Genomic DNA, 21,823 nt, shown 5'->3' with positions numbered 1-21,823 from the left:
GTCCAAAGTTATATAGCTAATGGGTGGCAGGGCTGGAATATCAATCCAGGCACCTGATTCCCAAGGTCGTGCTCTCAAGCTCTGTACCATATTCCTCGCCTAGGATTCTCGTATGGTTTCATGGAGTTTGTTTTGCTTGGATTGATAGCAAGGTATCGTGGACATTAACATGCACCATTTTTCTTCGGTGGCTGAAGCTTTTTTTCTGGGTCAAAATGGTCAAGTCTGGCTCCTTTAAGAATCTTCTTCAAGGACACTCCTTAGGCATACACACAGAAAGATTTCTAGGGAAGGTGAGTTGTGATCAGTCCTACCTGTTGATTACACATGATCTGTCATGTCTGAATCTCAAGCCTGGGTCCAGTTGGAGTCCTTGCTAAGCAATTTATGGGTATTGGGTGGAGAAGAAACATGTATCAGTATCTACACTGAGCCCAGATAAGCCTCTTTTCAACTGATAAATGAAAAGTGTAGGGGAAATATCTTATTTATTGGGTATATAGAGGTGTCACCCATTCACTTGTAATGCTAGTAATTTCTGGTCTTGACTGCTGTTTTCCTAAGTATGAACACAGGCCAAACCTTTCAAACCAAAACTAACTCAATGATTAACTAGTTGATCCTGGTCTTTTTCTGTGTGGAAATGTGTTATGTGTGGATATTCACTAGTACCTAGAAACACAGCTGAAAGTTGATGGAGGCTTTGCTTCGCCCCTCGGCATGCCGTTCCACATCTATTTAAACCATACTACCTTACACGATCTTACCTCGTCAACAAAGTCTGCTGTAACCTTTCTAGCTGCCAGGTGTTTCCCTCTCTCCCCTTAGAAACGACTGTAGCCTAATCAGGGTTTGTAGCTTAATCAGGGTTTCTCAAGCTCAGCACTGTAGATATTTGGGCTGGATAAGTCTGTGTTGTTGGGGGCTGTGCAGTGCTTCCAAGGATGTTTAGCTGTGCCTCTGGCTTCTATCCACTAGATGCCAGTAGCACACCCCTTGCCCTACCCGCTCCCCACCCTCTACTCCCATCACTGACTGCCTCCAGTTGTGACCATCAGAAATGCCTCCAGTTGTTGCCAAATGTCCTGGGGGAGCAAAATGGCCACTGGTTGGGACCACTGGCCTATGCCAAAAAAATTTAGTTTAAAAGGTTCTGTCATGTACCTATAATTCTCTAGTTGTCCTCATTCACGTCTCCTCAGCAAGATGGCAGATCTCTGAGTCAGAAATCGTCCATTATTCTATGCCTCTGTTCTTCCAGATGTGAAGACAAAGAGAAAAGGAAGGTCAACTATCTCAGTATCTGTTGAGTGCCAACCTGTGGCTGAACTTTTCTAAGTGCTTTGCATATGCCATTTCATCAATTCATTCTAGAAGTATTTATTGAATGCCTACTTACTGTATGATTCTTGAGAGGTGACATTCAAATTCTGGCTCATCTGCTTAGCGTGACCTTTGGTAACACTTCATCTCTCAGTGTCTCAGTTTCTCTGCCTGTGAAATGGGGCAATAATATCACCCATCCCATGAGGTTATGAGGATTACATGGATTGAAATGTGCAAAACATTTAGAACAGGATCTGGCCCATGTAAATGTCTGCTGAGCATTAACTATCTCTGTTACTACGTGTCCAGCCTGGATTTGGTGAGAACAAGAGGTCTTGTTCTCATGGAGCTGATACTCTAATGTGGTCTTACACAACCCTCATAAAAACTATCTACAGTATAACTGGGCCCCATTTCACAGGTAGGGAAAGTGCAGCTCGGTGAGAGGAAGTAAATTGCCCAAGGTCACACAGCTACTAGGTCTCAGGGCAAGATGTGAACTCAGCTGTCTCTGGCAACAAAGCTATACTGAGTATTTAATAGGTTCTCAGTGTACTTGCCGATATCTAGACTGAAAAGGAAATTATTTTCCCCTTTCCTTTATTCTTTCCTCTTTTTGTTTTTGTTTTCTCTTTCTTTTCTAAAGACTCTTGAAACCGTTCTCCTAAGTTTTTATAAGTATATCTCTCTTCGCATTTCACATTTGGGTATTTATTTCGCTTGTGACCACCCTGCTATCTCTGCTGTTGAATCAATCCCTGTCTTTAGATATATGAAATTTCATTGCAAATGAAATGTCCACAGTGATTCATCTTTGCAGCAAATGGGTAATGTGTACTTTGGGTTTTAAAAATAGAGATGAGTCAAGAAAATCATATGTTTCCTGTTTTAAAAAAAACTTTTCAAAGATTTGGGTGCCCCTCCACCTCTTACCATCAGATTAAACATGGTGACCATAATTGGGGTACACATCCAAAGAGAGCCTAAAATAGTTCATTCCTTTCCAGTTTTAACATTTAGAAAGACTATTTATCAAAATAATAATTTCAGCTGTTTCTAACTACAATTTGCGTCAGCTCAGGGACTCTCCTGTGTGTCAATATTCGCCATCCGGGGTTTATCACCACATGGAATGTGGTGCGTGGTTGGAGGATCCAATACTCTTCCTTGCTCTGTCTCTGGACGTGGGTAGCTGAGACACTCGGATCGTGGACAAGGGCTGCCCTCTTGCTAAATGACTCTTGTGTTATTATTTCCCCTGGGACTGCGCCAGGGAATACACAGGACTGTGTATTTACGTGTGTGCCACTTCATAGTGGGTGTGACAGAAGAGCAGCCGGCAGGCTGGTTAGGCTGCAATCTGGAAGGTTGGAGAAAAAAACCCCTGTGTTTTGCACCTCTCCAGTCAGTGCTTCAGTGGGAAGAACAGCCTGTTCGCTGTTACAGGCTGCTTGTCCTTGTCTCACACTGATGGCAATGAGACGTTGATTTTCAGGTTAATTGGAAATAGTTTTGCCTATTTGAATGAAATCTTATCAAATGCATCCTGAAAGAACACACTGGGCAAAACCTTTGCTCTTTTGAGGTGGAGGTAAAAGAGATGAAGTTTTCAGAAATTTCCTTGAGTTAAAAACTAGGCTATATATTTGCAATTTCAGTTTTGTTTGGAAAAAAGACTTGGTGTGCAGGTCTTGCAGGTCTATCTTTGTGAACAAAAAGCATATCCAGAAGAGAAAAGAAGGAAGGAAAGAAAGAAAAAAGAAAGGGTGAGAGGAAGGGTGACTGAATGACACTAAAGACCAAACTTGGCAGCAGCATTATTTCTAGAAGACTTCTATCTCCTCTCAGGACTGGTCGCCACTCATACTCAGGACTCTGAAGTATCCTCTTGGTTCTCTGTGTGCCCCTGTCTGCTTCATTCCTTGTGCTGACTGTCAGGTTTGGAAAGTCACACCTTAATTCCAAGTCATGCTTCTAAGTCCAGGTCCCCAGATCAGCCCTCCCTTCCATCTCAGGATGGATGGTGTCTTCAAGCAGGCGTGTCCCAGTGCAGTATGGCCGCTACTGTGTGACACGGTGGTTCAGTTATGCCTTTATTCACATCCCATGATATAAATTCTTTAAGGTGATCTGTCAGCTGCCAAAACTGTTGAGAGAAGAGACAGGCAGTATTGTCCCTACCCCACCTCACATGGAGAAAACATAATCCTGTCTCTGTCTTTACCCTGCCAAGTCTCAGCATGTTATTTGGCACGTTTAATATGTTTACTATCAGTTGACAACATGAATGATTCTGAATTCCCTACTTCACACTCATACACACACACACACACACACACACACACACACACACACAGAGAACGCAGTTAAGTACACCAAGAAAATACCAAATTTCCAATTGTGAGCAGTCAGTTCTATGAGAAAGACACTAATATTTAAGATTCAGAAACTTCAGGAGGCTGATTTAAAGACAATACCAACTTGCTCTGCTTCAGGAGAAATAGGACACTGCTAGAAGGAGTTGCTAGAGATTGGCAATAGCAAGACATTCACGGGGGTGGATGGCTCACCAGTGACAAGCATCTTGCACTGACTCTGAATCTGCACTTTATTTCCCATCCCTGCGTCTTTGATGCATCTGTCTTCTCTTTAACTGCCCTTTAGATATCCAGGTGAAATTCAGTTTCCCCCCAAGACGTTTTCCCAATAGTTGTGTCTTTCCCTTCACAGAACCACCACTGCATTTTGAGTTGCTTCTGTGTTGACTGCAATGCCCTTCTCCAGACTTTTGTGTATTTGACACATTAGCCTTGAGTTGAGAGGCTGGGTCTCATTTGCTTTTCACAGAATCACATTGCCTAGGACAATGACGAGAAGAGTCATGGCTGCTCCATAAATATTTAAGAGATAAATGGAACGAGTGTCTTGACGTTATATTTTAAGTGTGAGGGATCAGGATGTAGGTAAAGAACCTGAATACTGACACTCAGAAGATCTGGGTTCAAGTTCATGTTCTACCTTGTACCAGCTCTGTGATTTAGGGGTGGAGGGAGGTCATTTAAGTCTTTCCCCAGAAAAACTGAGGGAACTCATGCTTAGCTGTGACCTCCCTAGGATTATGTGAACTGTATAAATTGATGGAGGTATTGCAGTTTTTGAATTGAACGTTGTCAAGAGATTTTTGTTAATACTTGAGTTAATACTTAATACTCAGTAGGCCTCCCTGCCTCCCATTTTCCTCTTCTTCCTCATTATTCTAATGCTAACAAGAATTTGGTCTTTGGTATAAGAAAGTGCTACGAGTCTGACAGCAAGTGCGTGATGGATTCGTGAATAGCTGGATTAGTTCCCGTTTTCTCCCTGACTCACAATTCCACCGTGGCCACTGAGACGTGGGTGTGAGGGAGCAGGTTCGGGCTATGGGTGCACGCAGTGCCTGTGAAAGAGGAACACAAACACGATATGTACGTACAGGGGTAGAACTTACAGTATCGGGCTTCCAGTGCGTTACCCTTTGCGTGAACAGTTTAACCAGTCATCCAGCTCCGTAATTCTGCTGGTCCTCAGTGGTCTTGAGTTAATCAATTGTTAAACTCATGGAATAATTCCTTTTTGTGATTGCCAAAGTATTGATTTTTTTTTTCTGGTTTGGAGAAGACTAGGTATAGCTTCTCCACAGGGTATTTTTGAGAAACAAAAGGAATAATAAAGTGCTAAAAATAATTGTTGAATGAATGAACCCCCAGTTAACCACCGCATCAGGGGCCCTTTACCACTGGAGAGAATATTCTGTGACATTCCTTTTCAAGAGTAATACCTGTAACCTCTAAGTTGGAACAGAAAGGGAGGAAAACTCAGAAATAAACATCTTCACAGAATCCACATACCTAGGATTTTTCAGTGTACATTAGGCCTTATCAGTACTGTTATGTTTTATGATGTTTGCAGCAGTGATTTTTTAAAAATCTAGTTTTAAAAATAGAAATCCAAAGACAGAGGGCAGAGGAAGAACTCTCCATTGCATCAGTATGAACATTTTTATGGGATTTTTTTTTTTTTTCTTTTGGCTTCCTGATCTCTTTGAAAATGCTCTTCTCTCTATTTATGGGGAAAAAATACACCTACTAACAGCCTGGAGGAATTATGCAATGTGCTTTGCACAACTCCCTATGGCCTCAGGTAACAATGTAAATGAACCTTATTAGACAATTTTTTTTTTCACTGTGCATATGAGAAAATTATTTTTAAATGTTTTTTTTTTTTCTTTTGGATTCAGTAAAACTGCTCTCCTTGAATGAAGAGGAGCCACGTGAGAAGGAATTAGGGCATGTTACGATTCAGCTGTTTGAGTCAGATGTAAAAAGAAAAAAACATTTGGCATTTCTGAGGCGGAAAAAGCTAGGTCTTCCTTCTCAGGGATCACAAAAATAACTGCTGAAAACCCTCACACTTTCCAAGAGAAACTTCTTTAAAAGTGATGTGTAACTAAAAATAGGGAGATTATAATGGAAGTCAGTGTGCATGTGTGTAAAATCCCAGAGCAGCACAGGAGGCGTGGGCTGGAAACTCAGGGTCTGTGGCTTTAAATTTGTCGGCAGATTTAAATCTGTTGGCTGGAAACTCAGGGTTTGTAACTTTAAATTTGTTGGTAGATTTAAATCTGTTGGCTGGAAGAGCATTTAACCCTGAGTCAACTGTGTTCGTTACCTGTAGAATGGAGATCTCAAAGAAGTCTCAGTGAAATGTACTTTAGGTTTATCATTTGGCTTTGAAGAAAAGCCCAGTAGCTGCACAAAGGAGTGACGATAATCTTCTTAAAGAACTGCTGAAAGCTTGGCTCCTGGCAGCGGTAGCTTAGAACAATGTCATGCATTCCTGAAGTGCCAGAGACCTCATCTTTGGGAGCCCTTGTTTCAAGACCCGAGATCTTAATTGTGGTTGAACCTTGAGAAAGCCGCCAACCCAACATGACTGGTCTTCTAATGGGAACAGTAATGCGTACTCCATCACAACAAAGAATGTATGAAAAAACACTGTTCCAAAATAACTTGGTGCCAGGGACCGGGAGAAGGGGCGGTGGAGCAGCAGAGCAGTTTCATGCATACAGGGCTTCCTTTGCGGGCGATTAAAAACATTCTGGAACTAGATAGAGGTGGTGGTAGCACAACGTTGTGAATGTACTAAATGCCGAGGAACTGTTCACTTTAAAGTGGTTAATTTTATGTTATGTGAATTTCACCTCTGTAAAAGAAAAATACGTTTGTAATACAAGACAGAAGGAGCTCACTCAGTGCAAGCATGGTTGCATCACCGTTGGCAGATAGGTGTAAGGGTCTCTTAATGATCTTAGATGGAATGGCTGCTGTTTTATAATTCTGTTTGTTCAAAACGAAGGCATTAGTAGTGTTCATTGGACAAGATGCATGGCTGAGCTACAAGTGACATCTAGACATTTGGAAGAGGAGTTATGATTTTGAAAAACTGTTTCTTTTACAAACCAATGTAATAATTGTTTTCTGACTGATTTTAGTTGGCAGAAATGGGACTTAGCAGAGAGAGGGAACAAATGGGTGAGTTATAGCACGATGCATGGGGCTTGAAACTTGACCTTCCTTGTATTGATGACACACAGCCCTTCCGAAGCATCTTGACTCATCCACATTTCAAAAAGTGCCCAGTTGAAAGGAATGTGGACTCAGGAAGAATTTAGTGCGACTGAAAATTGATAAAAGAGAGCTCAAGCAGCTTGCCCTACTTGCGGGAGCATATTCACCTTGCTGTAAACCGCCCTTTTCCTAGGGCGCCATCAGCCTTTTGTATTTTCCAGTTCCCCTCCTTTCTCGTGTCTACCCCCAAGCCCTTAAGTAAAATGGTTAATTTCCTCTTGAATCTCTTCCTTATTTCTTGCTTCCGTTGTCCTTGCATGTTTAGGTGAAAACATTCTGGATGAGAAATGTCATATCAGGTCAGGACCAGTCAAGGACCCAATTCCTGCAAATACATCATTTGTTTCTAATCTAATGATGAGGCTCACACCCAGAATACCCTCTGTTGCTGTATTTCTCTCCAGGTGGAGCTCCATACTCTTGGGTGCCAGATGATTAAGCCTCTCTTCTAGCAGGGGTTGGAAGCAGCTGCTTCCATATCAAACCTCTTTTTCTCTCAGCCAGTTGCGGGAGAGTCTACACCCAGCTGTGATGCGAGGTGCCCACTGGCAGCTCTCATCTCTACCGACAGCCTTTCATCTCGATTCTCTATAAACCTTTCTTAATATCTGCTTGTTAAGCCTGACAGAATGGCATTAGAACAAAGCTAACCTGGCTGCTGAAATGCTGGCAGCATCATCTGTCAGGGCTTTTTGCTTCTTCCTTTGATAAAGTTTTGCCCAGCTATTATTGTGGAGGCCTGTTGGAGGGTGCTGAGACCAGAAAGCTCAAAGGGTAATGTGGTCCTGGGGTGTATCCTGAGTTGAGTCATCTATTTCTTCTCTCAAATTATTCCTCGTGAATACCAAATCCACCCTCCCCATCTCTGTTATGTAAGTACTTCAGAAACCTTTCGAAATAAAACCTTCAGACATGCTTGTTCTACTTAAAAATTCCAGAAGCAAGATTTTAGGCAGTTTCATAAAATGATCACAAGGATCCTTTGCTTTCTATGGGTCTCAGAGTAAATTAGCATCAGAGGATGTAAAGTTAGATCTTCTTATATAAAGAAGAAAACAACCTTATTTGTGGTATAATAGGAAGTTTCCATCCCTCTCTGAAACTCAGCTGGTGCTCGAATTGACACGATCAGAGATTACAGTGCTGTCTGAACAGTGGAGGGGCAAGCTTTGCAAATTCATATTGCTATGAAGAGCCTACTGTCTTCAGACCGGTTAAGAACCATTTCTAAGAACAGGGCATGCCCACGGCAGCTGAGGCCAGCTCCAAGCCTTTCTCTTCAAGAATGGCTTTCCACCTGCTGTCTTCAGACAGACCTGGTGAAGGTTGGATAAGAGCCATGGACCCTGCCCTCTAACACTTAACTAGCACAGTCCTTGCCAGAAGAGTGGGTGGCCCACCAGTGCTATTTGCCATTCGACTTAGAAGTACAGCTGACAAGTTAAATTAGAGGGGGTGGTAGATCAAAAGTGTTCTTCCTTGAGAAGGGCATCCATAATTTAGTCTGCTGGATTTAGCCTTTAAACTTCTGGAGCAGCTTCCGCCCCGCCCACCCCCAGCCCCACCACTGGCCAAGAACAGATTACATGGTAGTGTTTATAGACTCTTCATTAGCATAGTCCTCTCACTTTTCTTTACCGCTGAGTTTTCCATATTCACTTGTTTTAACCTATGGGAAAGGCAAGTACTAGATTTGAAATATTCGTTGTGATCATTCCTGCCTTCTTCCATAGAACATAACTGTTCTAGCTCACAGTGAAACCTCCTTGAATGGCATCAGCATTACACATCTGGCTGAGGGCATCATTTGAAGCTGAGAAATCGGAGCCCTCTTTTTATCTCAGGTGCTTCTTTTGTGTGGTATACATTCACAAGAAGGAAAATGACATCCTCTCAAGAACTGTGGGCCATCACTTTGGGAACAATGCTATGGCATAATATTAGTTAAACTCAGTTCACGTCAGTTTCAAGTTCCAGAACAAACAGATGAGATGCCTGGTTCTTCGCTCCCCCATACCGATACTCTCCTCCTCGTAAGCCATGCCAAGGAGAGCTCCTGGCTCCAGACTTTTCTCCTTATAAGGTGTGGTTTCTGCCATTAAGAAGTCTGCTTGGACATGGAAGACTTCAAGCACTAAATTATGTCTCCTGTTCCCTGCTCACTGGTAGCAACTCTGCCAAGGTCCAAGAGGAGAACTGGGTAGGTATGTCCTAATAGGAGGCAGTGTCCCTCATCTAGCTGCCTCAAGAGATTTTGAAGCCACTGTCTGGTGGATCTAAGAAGATTGATCCTGAAGGTGTGAGCTCAGAGCTGCAAGTCGGGAGCTCAGAGTTGTAATTCTTGGGATGGCAATGACTCATTGCAGGGCCTGAGGCAAACTCACTCGTCTTCTCTGTGCACCAATGTGCTCCTCTGCAAAAACTAGGGAAATCATCACACAATTTCCTGATAGGGATACTATATGGTTTAGGCATTAATAATCGTGGCAATAAGTTTGATGGAAAGCACCCCCAGAGGTTTTACCCTTTGAAGCCTCTACAAAGTTTCAGGAGGCTTTGTTAGTCTTGTTTCCAAGTCTGGACTTCCCTCTTCGGAGGTCTTTCCAACCACAGTGAAGAAATTCAAGTTCCCTTGAAGTTTTGTTCTGATCCTGGTGAGCACAGATGATTTCCCTTAGGACTGTGTCACATGGTGGTTTTGCAAAAGAGATCTTCTCACCTACCACAAAGAACCCCCTGCTCCCTTTTCGGACCAGATGCCATGCAGGATGGGAACCAACTTCTGTGACGAGACCACGGTGTTTCTGAGCCCATCTGGGTAAAAGCCTCCTCGCGGTCTTGGCAGAGCTGCTGTTGCATCAGCCAGGAAGCATCATACAGACCTCCTTGATGGTCGTCTTCCATGTCTGGCGACACAGCCGTTTTGGGCATAAAAAAGTCAAAATAAAAAGCGATGTGTCAATAAGTGGAAATTAAATGAATGTGTTAGTATTAAGTTGTTACATTCTACATGTGTTCCTCTGAAGAAATGGTGTTTATATTCAGAGCCAGCTGCAGGCTTCCAAGGTGGTAAAGTCAGAAAGGACCCAAGAGAAATTGACCCAGCAGCCCTCACGTGGCTTCCATCTCAGCCGGATCCTCCTGCGTTTTGTTCACTTCTCTCCTTGGAAAAGAGTACAATTCCTAAGTGTTCCAGTTTCTGGGTGGACTGGCCTCTGCTCTCTGTCTTCCATATTTCAGGTCTCTTGAGTCCTGAAGCGTATTTCTGTCTCATCTACTTAACTCTGCTGTTAAATCTCTACCACCATGCCTGTCTCTTCAGCTCACCAGATTTCACACTCATTTGCCAGTGGCTGTGAAAGGAAATGACAGCAGAATTTCTCATGGACTTGGCTCCCAGCCAGCATGGAAAACGTACTGAGTTGATGTCTCCCAGAGCCCCATCTTTAGCTCAGGTGTCCCCATTTCACTGGGCTCAGCAGAGTCCCTACATCTGTGGTGTGCGACATTGTAGACTTCAACCTGGAGACTTCGTTTCCCCTTCTGCGTCCCCGTTCCATGTTTGAGCCAAGGAGCCTCCCCATAGGTGGAAGACTGAAAAAGTGCAGATTGTATCAGTCCTGCTTTTAGCAGTGCCCTGTGGAGTAAGACATCTCCTGCTCAGTGTTCCCTCTACTGCTTTTAAGGTGTGAACAGACGAGCAGAATCCATGAGCTGACAGCCAGGCTGTATGAGTACCAGAGATGGTGAGGAGAACTCCGTTTGTGGCCTAGGGGCCCTGGAGGAAAACAACGGGATGCAGGCATTCCATTTTCCTTCATTCATTTACTCAGTCTTTCACCCAGCAAATAGTTACTGAGCTCTTACAGTGCTGTGCCCCAGGTTGGCCGTTGAGATATGAGAGCTGACATTTATTGAAGGCCGTGTTGTGGAGCTAAGTGGGGCTCTTCCACAAGCTGAGAGACAGTACTGTGGTTATCTCCACTTTAAGAAGAGGCAATTGACACGTAGAGGTGTTAAGTAACATCACACAGCAGGCAAGTGATGGAACCACAGTCTTGGCCTCTTAACAGCTACGTTGTGCTGCTTGAATGCAGGAATCTTTACTAGACATTGTGGGAAATACCAGGACGATTCCTGTTCTCCAGAAGTTAGTGATGAAGAGGGAACAAACACTCATTGTCCTGCCACTTACGCAGTATATAATCTTGGCCGTATTACTTCTCTGTGCCTCAGTTTCCTCATCCTTAAAATGGATGTGATAATAGTTCCTATTTCTTAGGTCTGCTTCGAGGGTTGAATGTGTTAAAATATGCAAAACAGTTAGGACTGTGCTTTGATTACCGGAGAGTTGTTAGCTATTTATTATTGTTTTTATTATTGACCATTAATATTCACCATGAATAAATTAAAGTATTCATTGTGCAATTATGGAATAGCAGTCACTATGTTAATCACTTGGGGATTTATAGCGAACAGGATGTGTAGTCTGTGTCCCCTTTATATCTTCATTGGCGTGAAGGTGACACAAAGAATAATTCTAAGAAGCAAGTAAAGCCCTCTAAGACAATACTCACTCCTACTTGAGACGGAGGAAAGAATGTTGAGGTAACCGTGACTCCACCCTAACTGCCCCAAGAAGAAAGGAGTCTCTTGGAGATTGACTTGCAGAGAAAGGAGCAGAGAAAATGTTGTAGTTGGAGTAGAGAAGGTGGTTGGGAGTTGCTAGGGCAGGAGGCGAGTAGCAGGCAGCTCAGGGGCTCCACAGGCCGTCCCGTCTTCCCCGTTTCTCTAGTAGGTCACCCCAGAGCTGTCCTGAAAGCTCACGGATAGGTTTGTCCGTCCTCTGTGGTTGGGAATGAGTGAACGATAGAGTCATTGGGACTCTTCAGGAAGCTCCCTCCATTTTGCCTTGTGAACCAACTCCATCAATTAAGGGGCAGACATCAATTTTCTCTGGCCTTTCAACACAGAGAGTGTGTGTGAACAAGGCGGAAGCCACAGGACCTGTTTAGGAGGAAATGGGGGTCTGCAAACTTATTTGCTTTGCTCCAGGGACGTACTAGGTACAGGGATGAAAATGCGAGAAGGAACAGTCTCTATCCTCAGTGAACTTGAATCCTTTCCTTCTCCACTTTGTTCACCCCGGAGATGTACTAACTCCATTCGTTGGTCTTACAGATAATATTGCCTTGGACACTATCTGGTTCCCTTCATCCTCAGTTCAATTATTTAGAGACTGAGACTTATGTAACTGCTTTGATTCAGAAAGAAAAATTGTTTTCAAGCAGGAGATAGAGGTGGGATTTGAAAACTCATTTGAAGATCTTGAAACTGATTTTTCTTTGTTTCGCTTGTGGTAAAAATCCTGGAGTATGACTGAGTTGCCCAGAAGTGATGAGATGACCACTTATTCTTATTACATCCCCACAGCGACATGTCCCTTTAGTTTCTGCAGAGAGCAAATGGAGACCCAGGGCCACCTGAGTCTGAGACAATGCCGCTACCACCAGCACCTCCTGCCTCTTCCCCTCAAATTCCTTTTCACCCTGAAAATGGGCTTCCTTTTAAGACTGCAAAATAATAGGGTCTACCCCACCTTTTTCAAGTCAGGGCGCCATTTTCCGCCTCCCACAGCTTTCTTTGTTTGGAACTGTTCATTCTTGACCGTGATATTCTTAAACCAGGGAAGAATGAGGAAGTTTCACTGTCTTGGTGAAATTACCTCATTTAGGAATAATTGGTATTCACAGAAGAGATGCACATTTTCATCCACCTAGTAATGAACAAATTAACAAGACACCTACTGAGTTGTGTTAACAAAATTACCAAATGTAAAAGGAACTAATTACCATCCACTTCATCCAGACAAACTCAGAACTGCATTCATAATGGGCTTTGTGGCTGACTTGCTGTAGACTGTGGAGCAAGGAAATAAACAGGTGCCTAGTGATCAAAGACTCTGTCCTTGGTGATTGTTTTGGGAGGGGTGCCTGCTCCTCAAGAAGGCTGAGAATTGCTTCTAGAAGTCTTTCTTCCTTGCTGGTGCACATGCTTGTAACGTGCACGCTTTCTTTTCATAGATAACTGATTGTTATCCATAAAATAGTAACCGAAGCACACAGAGATGAATTTCACAAATGGTCATCTTTTGTGAAGAGATGTAGGCAGCAAACTGCCTCTCTGATTATGGGGTCAGGGGACCCCTGGCCCAGTGCCTGAAAGAAGTTAGGCTTGGGGAAGTTTCCTGATAAAAATGAAAGTAGGCTTCTCCCATGTATACTGGAGTTTTGGTGTTTACTCACATTGAACACTTCTTTTTTTGAGGATGTTTGGAAGAGGCTGGTGGCAGTGTTTCAGACAAGACAATTGTTTGGCCCTACTTTCATGAATTAAATCTAATTGCATGTGATAAATATGTTTTTGTTAGAATTTATAGTAAAGCTCCAGAGGAATTTGAAGTAACTTTTTGGACTGTTTAGTTTCAACTAAATAGCTCAGCAATTCAGATGAAAAGAAAGGTTAGGTTATTACACAAGAAAACAGGTCATTACACAGGTTAAGATGAGATAGGACATTAAAAGAGGTTTTTAGCCACTTCACGCATTCATTCATGCATGCATCCATTCAACAAGTATTGTTGGTTGGTTGATATGTGTCAATAAAGTTCTAAACTCTGGGAATAAAACAAGAAACAAGTAAAAAAAATCTCCACACTCAACGTAAATTCTGGAAAGTACGAGACAAAAAAGAAAAAAAAATAGAAAAAGAAAAAAAGATGGCTTCCGAGAGTGATGAATAGTATGAAGTAAAGAAAACAGGTGCTGTGCTGGAGTAATGGGATGGGGAACAGGGCAGCATCACGAAGTAGGGTGGTCAGGGGAGGGCTGGAGATGTGTTCTTACAGTCAATCTAGTTTTCGCTAGCCTAGATTTCACAAAGGAACCCGTCTGAAGAACCGATTTCCGAAGTCTTTACCAGCATGGATCCTTTGATTAGATTTTCTGCCCTTTATCGTATTGTCATTGCTCAGCTCCATTTACTAAGGAGCTGACTATCCTCCTTCATTTCTGCACCTTGTAGTAAATTTCCCTCCACCCCGTGAGGGGAGACACTCTTTGTTTGCCTCTGGAATGCCTCTGGAAAGCCAGTGAGGTAACTTTACAGAGAGCATCCCTGTTTTGCTAAATGGTGACATATTGAGTGGATCTCAGCATTAAAGCAAACGTACTCTGAGCAGTTAGCTCAGAGCAAGTGTGGGTGGAAACAGAATCTGTAGTTCTAGGGAGAAATTTCTCAATCAGAGTTCTCACCACATAAACACACATCCTCATGGTAGGAACATGGTGGGGCTGCAGGCTGGGGTCAAGCCCAGTGCTTTGAGAGGCAGGGCTCAATGAATGTTGGTTGGTTGTATTAGTAAATGAATGAATGGTTGAATGAATAAATGGAATCAACCTATAGCTCTTGGAAGTGATATCAGACATTAGGGGGTGGAATCAAGATGTGCCAGTAGAAATGCCAACACCGCACACACCTGCACATAACACGCACACACACCTTATGCGAATAATTTTTCCAAAGCAAGGCTCTAAAAGGACACTGAGGGCCTTCCCTGGGTTGGCCTGATGTGGGAGTTTTATATTAACATTTTTCTTCAGGGGGAGTTGCATTTGAGACTTGAGTCCCAGAGTGTTACATCCTACTTCTGAGAATATGTAAGGTATCTTCTCTTTTCTTTTATAGCTGGGGCCATCCCAAAATAAGCAAACATGGGAATATTAGATTTTCTTTTTGATAAAGCATAGAGATGAAAACAGAAGGTGGTATCATCAAAATTAGAGGACCATTTAGCAGTTTGGTGACTATTGTGTGGTAGTGGAAAGAGCAATAGAACAGGATCAAAAGAGCCGACCGGTGGCTTTGGATGAGTTAATTAACCTCCCTGAACTGCAGTTTTAAAATGCAGAGGATGCTTTTTATCAATTTTCAAAGTATAGTCTGTTGAGAGTGGAATGCACGACATCTTCATGCCTCTCTATGAGAAGTTCATAATGACATTGGCATTTAAAGATTCCGAAAGTCTCATAATAAAGATATCTGCTATACTTTGTTTGAAAGAACATTTCCAAAACTTTTTTCCTTTTGATAAATGGAACCATTTCTCCAATGAATGTGATCTTAGGATGATTTCAGGACTCTCTAGCTGATATCTGTGTACACACACCCGCCCCCCCACATGCACACTGATTATCCACATCTCCTTCTTTCCAAGCAGAATAGGTCATTTTCTTCTCATCCCTCCTACTTTACTGAACCACTGTAACTGAAGCTCACTCTAAGTTCAGTTCGTCTCACTTTAAAGTGCTTGCTGTGAGAGAAATCTGCTCCTATTAAAACTCTTGGCAGGAATCACAGCTTCTTAAATATTCTAAAGACCAGTCCTTCCCAGCCCCAAATCAGGATTTCAGGTAAGACACAGGCATAGGGGCTCTTATTGCTTGTAGATCTTTTGCTAATTTTCCTGAAATGGAGTTACCCTGTCTCTAATTACTCTTTTGTACATATATAAAGGGATGTAGGTCCAAGGAGTTTGTGTAAGTAGGTGCCGTGGCTAATGTGCAGAACCTAGCTGAGGATGGCACGGGGTTTTGAGGTTCTCCCTGATTCTGTTGGCTTTGTGATCTGTACAGCAGTCCCCTTTCCCTTCTCCTTCATCATTTTCTGACTTGGTCACCACCGAATTTTCAATTCCAAACACAGTTTCTGTCATGGAGATGATGAGTATTCAATAAAAAATTGTGGAATACATGAGTGAGTCTGAGGAGGAGGAAAGGAAGGAAGAAAGGAAAGAAGGGAGGGTGGAAGGGAGGGAGGAAAGAAGGAAAAAAGAAAGACATGGTCACTTATATTCCCCGTTATTATAATCTGAGTGGCTCCTGCCAATTTTCAGAAGCAGCATTCCCATTTTACACTGTGTTATGCTATATCCTTGAGGGCTTCTGCTCCCACCCTTGTGAATTCTTGTTTTACTCCCAATTATCCTAAAGCATCTGCTTTTTAAGCTGGTGGTGGACTTGTTACTGGAGACACTTTGGAAGTAGCTAAAGGCCAATCAATAATATGCTGATACTTTTAGAGAGATTCTGCTCCCAACACATAATTGTTGGAAATTTTATTCCATTATTTGGCTTGAAGCACAGCATGTAGTTGTCACAAGGGAACATTTGCTCCGGGGGTGAGTGTGACATTGATAGGATCTAATTTCACACCCAATACGACAGGTTGAAGAGCATCACTACTTTGCAAACCCTGGGTTTGTCTGCTGCTTCGTGCTTTTTGTTGCCAGGCTCTATTTCCTAGTTTGCTCTGCCAAAACTGGCAGGCTAACAGCTTTTCAAAAAAATTAGGCAGAAGATAAAATTTCTGTAGCATATGATGAAAGATGGAAAAAATGAAAGTACTAAAATGTCTTTGTACAAATGCAAGGACTATAGGAGGCTGGCAAGAAGATAACTGTGCATCTGAGTGAAGGAGGTTATGACTACATTTAGATAAACAAAATCTGCTGAGATCATGTTCGTTGCTAAGATGCCATCCTTAAAAGATAAATACCGTACAGGGACTGGAGAAAGAAAAAGGAGAGGAAGAGGCGCCATCCACACCAGAGTGTTTTTACACATGTTTCTGGGGCTCATACTTGGTGCTTAGCTTCGAGGTGACCACTAAGCTGAGGTGTGCCTTTGAGACAACAGTATATAAAAGCTGTACAACACGCTGCCTGCTTTCAGAGTGCTTCCAGTTTTGTGGTAGATGCTACATTCTTCAAAAAATGTCTAACACCAGGCTTTATTTCTCATATTTAAAATCATTGGGATTTATTTATGTATCAAATATATCAACTGAGGGTACACATAAGGAAAGAATAGATGTAGTTTCAGTCCTAAGAGATTCTGTAAACTATCAGAAAATTCACAGACAAATCTCAGACAAGGCAGAACGTGGTGCTCACCAAATGAATTGTACCTAAATTTACTAGGAGTTCGGAGGAGGGAAGTACCGCCTCTTTCTTATATAATCAAGGGAAGTCCTTTTGGGGAAGGTAGCATTTGTACTGGGCCTTGAACAGTTGGTAGGATTCCAGGAAGAGGAGATATGTCTAGGGAACTAATTGCAAAAGGAAGTGAGTGAGCAAAGGTGAGAGGGCAGAAGAGACTGCCTTCTCTATAGCGAGTGTACTTCTCTGTTCTTTTCTCTATTTCCGCTGCTGGCATTGTCATCTCTACCTGGACACGCAAGTCGGGAATCTGTGAGTCCTTCATGACTCCTCATTTTCTCTCACTCTCCAAATCTAACGAGTCACTAAGTTCTACTGAATTCACTCCTAATACAGCCAACAATTTGACCCTCTTCCTCCATTATCACTGAATCTGCCTTCGTGAAAGCGTTATCACCTTCTTACTTAGATAAGAGCAGAAGCCTTGTTTCTAGGTTGTACCATCATAATCAACCCTTTATAGGGCTTCCTACCAGGAAGATGGTTCTATAACTCGAATTTCATGATGTCACCCCTGCTTAGGGGTGACAGTCTTTTCATGACTCTCTGTTGTCTACAGGATGAAGTCCAAACTCCTTAGCATGACATGGCTGTCCTCCATGAGTTGGCCTCTGCCTATATTTCCAGCTTCATCTGCTATCTCTCCCTTCATTATGGTCTTTTCTTGGTAGGTAATGGGAGATGATCATAATTCCTCTTACAGGAAAATAACATGACAAAATAGAAAGATTAAGTTGGTCTCCTTTTGCAGGAAAGATTGAAGAGTGAAATGATTATGTACCTGATTTAAAGTCAATAGACATGGATTTGAATTCTAGATTTGCAGCCTAATAGTTGTGTGACTCTGGGCAATTTACATAACTGCTCTAAGTCTCACAGGTTCCTAGAGTAGATTAAACTCAATGATGCAGGCAAAGTGATTAACAAAATTGCTGGGATGTAGTACACCTGTAACATGCTTAGTAAATGGTAGCCAGCTTGTTCTCTTCTTCCCTTCTCTTCTCTCCCTTCCCTTCTCTTCCTTTCTTCCCTTCCTCCCTCCCTCCCTCCCTCTCTCTCTCTCCCTTCCTCCCTTCCTTCCTCCCTTTCTCTCTTTCTTTCTTTTCTTTCCTTCCTTCCTTCCTCCCCCCCTCCCTTCTTCCTTCCTTCCTGACTTTGTTCCTTTCTTTCTTTCTTTTCTTCCTTCCTCCCTCCCTCCCTTCTTCCTTCCTTCCTTCCTGACTTACTTTCTTCCTTCCTCCCTCCCTCCCTCTTCCTTCCTTCCTTCCTGACTTTCTTTCTTCCTCCCTCCCTCCCTTCCTCCTTCCTTCCTTCCTTCCTGACTTCCTTCCTCCCTCCCTCCCTCTCTCTCCCTTCCTTCCTTCCTTTCTCTCTTCCTTTTCTTTCTCTTTCTTTCCTTCCTTCCTTCCTCCCTCCCTCCCTTCTTCCTTCCTTCCTACCTGACTTCCTTCCTTCCTTCCTCCCTCCCTCCCTTCTTCCTTCCTGACTTCCTTCCTTCCTTTCTTCCTTCCTTCCTTCTCTCCTTCCTCCCTCCCTCCCTCCCTTCTTCCTTCCTTCCTTCCTGACTGACTTTCTTTCTTCCTTCCTTCCTCCCTCCCTCCCTCTCTCTCTCTCTCTCTCTCTCTTTTTCCTTTCCTTTCTTTCTTTCCAGAAAGTCTACTTAGAGGACATAGGAGCCAGAATCAATGTGTAAAAACAGATTTCTGCAATAGATTCCAAATCTATGTTGAGTGAGATGCATTGCAAAACCTCAGAATATAATGGAAAAACAAAATCAAAAGTAAGATTTCACGAATGACCCATAACATGAATATAAAAAGAATGGAAACACCTTTCTATCAGATATCTGTCTATTACCACCCTATATTTAATGTATAATTAAAATATTCTTTACTATGAGTGTTGGAGATTGTTTCTGTTAAAATTAACACACCAACAGTACATTTATTAAGATTCTAATTTACCCAACACAGAGCTAATGGGCCATTATGATTATTGGACACAATATCTATAATGCCTAGGACCTATGCACTTTCCAAGTACCTGAAAAAAAGGGAGTTTTCAATCTCAGAAGCTCATATACTCATACAAGAAATAATTAAACTGTCAGTAGAACCCAGTGCCTGAAAAATTAGTGTAACTGAAGTTCTGTGGAGAGCTGGCATAGGAATCGTGAGATTATGATCTCACTATGGTGTTTTAGACATTTCAACCAGTACCTAGACAACTTGTAAGAATCCAAAGAAATAAGCTTAAGAGATAGGTAATGATTGAATGATTGAGTATGTCAGGAATAATGTGTTTTGGGGAATACGTATAGACCCATATTTATTTTGTGGGGCAGGTAAGTGTTCATGCGTAAATTAACCTTCATAAGAGCGCTGTGAGGCATATACCCTTTTGTTTGACCTAACTTGTGGAGATAATTGTTCCATCATCCCTTTTATTGTGTATATCTTTTAAAAACTTTTCTTAACTTATGTTCATCATAGTTGATTTGTTGCAACAGGCATTTTTAAAAGGGAGATTTTAGATTAAGTAATATGAGTCATGCAACAGGAGAAAAAACTTAATCTCTTAAGTATTAGAAGGAGATATGTACTGTTATTAAAGACAATAGTTGTAACTCCTCTTGAAATCAGTGAAGGAAGAGGTAAAATGTGTTAGATGAAGAACTCAGATTATCTTTAGCTTAAAAATGATCTGAGTAGGATAAAAAGTAGAGGTAGATTAAAAACAGGGTACATATTTAAAATAAGTGGTGGAAAGATGCAAGGACTTAAATGAGTTAATTTTAGTGAATATGATCAAGTGTTATTAAGGAGGAAAAAATACATTCTGAAAGTTAAACAACAAAAGCCACGGCAATATGATGAATATAAAATGGCAAAATTCCTGAACATTTATATTTCTAATTTTATTTAAACAAGAAAAATGCAGATAAGAAAGTCTACAATTAGAAATTAATGAAGACCTTTCAGGAAATGAAAAAAGTAATTGGCAAAAAGCAATCAAGCAAGGCTTGAAATATGGAAAGTTAAGAAACTGTATGCATGCAAAGGTGAAAGGGGATTGGTATCACTAATGGAGCTGCTTATAATTACTTGTGAAACGTGCCAGTGGATTAAAAGCTTTCTAAGATGAGTGCGGAATGCAAAAATCGCTCTATTAATACTGGTCTTGTCCAGTAGGTGTGACATCAATGCTTGGTAATGGAGAGATGATGATGTACATGTTCAAATAGGTCTAAATTCTTTATAAGTCGGTGTGATGGAAATTACTCTCTAGAAGTAAATTAGGCACTTGTTGAGGACTATATTGAGTAGCCTTTGCGGGCCTTTAGGAACTTACGGTAAATAATAAAAATAAAAATAATCATGACCAACACTGTGTACCAGGCACTGTTTTCTAAGCACTACTCATTTATTTAATCCTCAAATGGTCCTATGAGGCATATACAACTATTATCTCTAGTTTATACAGATGAAGAAACTGAGGCAAAGAGGTAGGGAAATGCATTCAAGGTTAATAGCAGTGGTGACACAAGTACTTGCTGAGTGTCATTAAATGGTGCAAAAGAGTTCACTCACTTATTTATCAACTATTTAGCTCCTACCTTGTTTGTGCCTGGCACTATGCTTAGTAAAGGAGGTATCCCTGTATGAACAAAGAAGATAAAGCTTCTGCCTTTGTCAGCTTGGAATCTACTTTCAAATATTAAGGTTAGAGCCATCAGGGCCAAATGTAATGGCCAGCTGCACATTGTTCAGACTGCACCCCTGACATACCACAGGCATCTCTTGGGCTTCTGGTTAGGTTATTAAGTTCTATTATCCAGTGGAAGGCCATTGCTGATCTCTGGGTTTAAACATTTTCCAGTGGACCTCAAGAATCTTAAAGCCAGAAAGTTAACATGAGATTCAAGACTCGGATGTGACTGTCTAATTTCTTTTTGGATCTAGGAAGACACCCCAGGAGGAACTCCTTCAGGGGTATAGTGTACTGGAACGGCCACCTTTGGAGCAGGGCTCTCTAGGTTTGAATCCCAGCTCTGGTACCTACTATCTAGATGACTTTGGACAAGTTACTTAACCTCTCTATAAAAGAGGGAGAGTAATGGACACCATCTCAGAGTGTTGTGGTGAGAATTAAATGAGATACTATAGGTACAGAGCAAGTGTGGCATGAATGTTAGTGATAAGGTAATGGTGCTCTTCACGGTGATGGTAATGGTAATGACGTGACAACCAAGTTGTATGGAGTGGAATAGTTTGTTGTTGGCTCATAGATTCTCTCTCTCCTTTCTTCCCCAAAGCCCACTGCTTGATATTCAGGGGCTCTATACTACACAATTTTCAACTTGTTTCGGTTCATTGTGTCTGTCATCTTTGGGCAAAGGTAATACCATGTTAAAAAGCAGTAGGAATCATTACTACCCATTGAATCCATTATAGCCCAGTCACTGCCCTGGGCCCAGATCATATATTAAATATATTTAATCCTTTCAACAACCCTACCAAGGAACTGAGACTCAGGCAATTAAAGAAGCAGCTAGAAACAGGTGAGAGCAAGAATTTGAAATCTTGTCTGTCTGACTCAGAGTCTGTGTATTTTCACCTTACTCTGCAGGAGAATGCTGAAAAGATGTAACTAACCACATAGTAATAATTTATTAAGTACACAGTGGGTGCTAGATGTGATAAATCAGAATAGGATAGACTCCACTGTCCCTCTCTGCAGGAACAGAGTGACACGATGCAAATACACCAATGAG

Source organism: Aethalodelphis obliquidens, unplaced genomic scaffold, assembly GCF_003676395.1.
Source record: "Aethalodelphis obliquidens isolate GAN/ISIS:26980383/991018 unplaced genomic scaffold, ASM367639v1 scaffold79, whole genome shotgun sequence".
Lineage (NCBI taxonomy): Eukaryota > Metazoa > Chordata > Mammalia > Artiodactyla > Delphinidae > Aethalodelphis > Aethalodelphis obliquidens.
This window is presented reverse-complemented; position numbering follows the sequence as displayed.